The following is a 3,848-nucleotide window of genomic DNA, read 5'->3' as shown; positions in this document are numbered from 1 at the left end:
TAGAGCTAGTTGAGAATTTTTCAAGCATTTTCTTGAGTTTCTCAACTTCACCCTTTAAGGCTTTGTTTTCATCCTCAAGGACCTCTAGATGTAGGTCATCAACCTCATCTTCCCTAAAGGCCTTCAAGTGCTCTACTTCATCTTTTAATGATTTAACTTCAGTTTTTGATTTCTTAAGCAAAGTAGATAAATGTGCAATAGTTTTATAACATTTCTCTAAATGCGGAGAGGTTACCTCTTCATCATCCAAAGATGATGAAGCCGCGGTTGAGGTGTCACTTGTGTCACCATCACTCCCGGAATCCGGTTCCTCCCTTGCAATGAACGCTAATTGACGTGTGCTTTTCTCCTTCTTCTCTTCCTCCGATGAGCTTGAGGAGGATTCATCCCAAGTAGCCTTGAGAGCTTTCTTCTTCTTGGCCCTTTCCTCCTTCTTCTTGAGTTTTGGACACTCGCTCTGATAGTGTCATTTCTTGCTACACTCATAACAAGTAGCATTAGTTTTATCAACATTTTGATCGATAGGTTTACCTTTCCCTTTGTATCTCCGACTTCTTCTCATGATTCTCCTTACAAAGTTGGCCATCTCGCTTGATGATGATCCACCTTCATCATCGGACTCGGAGGAGGATGAGGATGAAGGAATCTCTTTTTCCTTCTTCTTTTCCTTCTTCCTTCTTCCATCCTTGCTCTTTTCTCCTGCAACTAAGGCAATACCTTTCTCTTTTTGACCCTTGTTAGCAAGTTCATGAAGTTCCATTTCACAAAAGAATTCATCTAATTTAACAATTGAAAGGTCCTTGAAGACCTTGTAGGCATCTACCATCGATGACCACAAGGCATTCCTTGGAAAGGGTTTAAGAGCATACCTTACAAGATCGCGATTCTCTACACGTTCATCTACGGAATGAAGACCATTGATGATTTCTTTGAACCTTCCGTGTAGTTCACTTACCGTCTCGTTCTCCTTCATGGTGAGGTTTTGTAGTTGGTTTAGGAACAAGTCTCTCTTGGCGATCCGAGAGTCTCGGGTTCCTTCTTGGAGCTCGATGAGCTTGTTCCTCAAATCTTTTGCGCTCGTGAATGGACCTACCTTGACGAGTTGATCCTTGGCTATCCCACATTGTAGAGTGACCACCGCCTTGGCATCGGCTTGTCCTTTGCGAGTTTGCTCGGTGGACCACCTTGATGAGTCAAGTTCCTTACCTTCTTCGTCCTTCGGAGGTGTAAACCCTTCCTTGACAGAGAACCACATGGAGATGTCGGTCTTGAGATAATATTCCATGCGGCTCTTCCAATATTGAAAGTCCGCTCCGTCAAAGTAGGGTGGACGATTGGTGCTAAACCCTTCCTTCATAGCCATCTTCTTGCTCTTTAGGGTGTTAATCCGGATGAAGAGCACCAAGCTCTGATACCACTTGTTAGGACCTTCGAATGGCTAGAGAGGGGGGGGGGGGTGTGAATAGCCTCCTCTAAAACTTAAACACTCTTCTCACAAAAGTTTGTTAGCACAGCGGAAATATGCAAAATAAAAACTAATACAAGGAAAAGAAACAACCCACAACTAACACAAGTATGTACGAGGTTCAGGGATAACTTGCCCCTACTCCTCGGCATGTCCGTAAGGTGGATGATCCCTTGATCTTTCGGTAGATCACACCCCGGATAGATTCTGGCTAAGAATTTCTCCTTCTCGGTGGAGTAACCTCTCCACAAAGTCACAGAAAATATTTGAATGAAGCACAAGACTTACAGGGATTAGTGGCTAAAGGGTATGAAAAATAAGCTTACAGCCACAATGAAAGCAGAGCGCAAACCAGAAGAAGTTCCTTAGCCAAGAGCTCAAAAACACACAGCACTCTTGCTTGATCGACCGATAGATTTTCTTTTGCTTTTTTTTTTGGTTGTTATGTCGAACATCTCATACTCCTTCTTCTTATGCCTATGCCTTTTCCATTGCGTTTGCCTGTATCGAATCACTGCAACCTGCACCGAATCGCTGCTGCCAACTCAGGCGTCGCCAATCACTTTTCCTCCTCATCTAGTTCTCTGAACTCACACCAATACCATCCATGGTCTTCACTAGTGTCTCTGAGCCGAACCAATAGCCAGGAGTCAAGCTGATTGTAACCAGAACATAGCCAGATCGCCAGTAACCGTTGATGCTCCAATTACACCATTTGCAGCCAAACACAGTAGAAAAACCACTTTGTCTTATTCCTCTGATAGACCTTAATTTGAACTTAAGCACTGACATGATACCTGCAACCTGCAACATAAAAAGCTCACACCAGATGGTTAAATCAGACGAATCAGAAGTTGCAGAGAAACAGACAGTGTTGTGGATCGGTCAGCAGACCGATCCATAGCCCTCTGGACCGATCATGACATATCCTGATCGGTCTGGGAGGCTTCTGATCGGTCTGTGAACCGATCAGCCTATAGGTGGATCGGTCCACAGACCGATCCCCTATTGTCCTCTAAATCCCATCGCTTCCTGATCGGTCTACAGACCGATCAGATAACTTAAAGTGAACTACTGTTTGGTTATTGATCGGTCACCAGACCGATCAGATAACCCACAGAAAACTACTGTTTCGTTACTGATCGGTCACCAAACCGATCAGATAACCACAATATCACTGGATCAGTCTGTTGACCGATCAGATATCCATAGTATCACTGGATCGGTCAACAGACCGATCCAATGCCTATGTAAGGTAGGTTTGGCACTTCCCAGCCCTAAACCCTAAAGCCTTTCTAGTCTAGAGAACGAGCTACCGAGCCCTCTCTGACCTAGTCCGGAGAACGAGCTACCGAGCCCTCTCCGACTTCGTCCGGTCCAGAGAACGAGCTACCGAGCCCTCTTTGACCTAGTCCGGAGAACGAGCTACCGAGCTCTCTCCGACTTCGTCCGGTCCAGAGAACGAGCTACCGAGCCCTCTCTGACCTAGTCTGGAGAACGAGCTACCGAGCCCTCTCCGACTTCGTCCGGTCCAGAGAACGAGCTACCGAGCCCTCTCTGACCTAGTCCGGAGAACGAGCTACCGAGCCCTCTCTGACTTCGCGTGCCAAGTTTCCATACTTGGACTTTTCCCTTCCACCTGATCAACATTGATCAGTAATCAATCTGAGTTTAATTAATATCTGATACAAACTTAAATCAGTGTCAACATCAAAACAGCAGCCAGGTCAGACCGTATCAACAGTCGCCGTTGGAATATGAGAAGGAGAAGGAGTGGGTTGTGGAGATCCGGTAGGTGGCAAGGGAAGAGAAGGCGCCGCTGACTGGTGGTGAGGAAGAAGAGAGGAAAAGGAGGCGCTGGTGTGGGGAGAGTTGCGTGCCCTAGCCCGCGGGAAGAAGTCGCGAGCAAAGATGGATGCTGGCTTCTGTTCGTCCGCGTGAAGGTAAGAAAAGGGGACTTGGTTTCTTAGTGGATTGGGTTTGGGTTAAGGAAAGGGTATTCATTAGAGTTTAGATCCAAATCCAATAAGAAACTGAAATTGGATTTTTGGAATTGGGCTTGAAGAGTAGGCTTTAAGAGTTGAATTGTTGGCTCAAATTGGGCTTTTCTCTTAATCCAAATTGGAGATGAATTGGACTTGGATGAGGATGATCTCTATGAACGATCCAGATCTCTTTAAATCAGGATGAAGGGCTAGATCACTTGATCTGACAAAAAGGGCAGGATCTCACTTGATCTTGATCAACAGTTCACACTGATTCATCTTGATCTCCTCCGTTTGACCTCCAAATTAGGTCAAATTCGATCCAGCTCGACCCTAATCCATGGCTCTTTGAATTTCCTACAAAAACCAAAATAAAAACATGCGATCAAATTTCATAA

Source organism: Zingiber officinale, chromosome 11B (genome assembly GCF_018446385.1).
Source record: "Zingiber officinale cultivar Zhangliang chromosome 11B, Zo_v1.1, whole genome shotgun sequence".
Lineage (NCBI taxonomy): Eukaryota > Viridiplantae > Streptophyta > Magnoliopsida > Zingiberales > Zingiberaceae > Zingiber > Zingiber officinale.
This window is presented reverse-complemented; position numbering follows the sequence as displayed.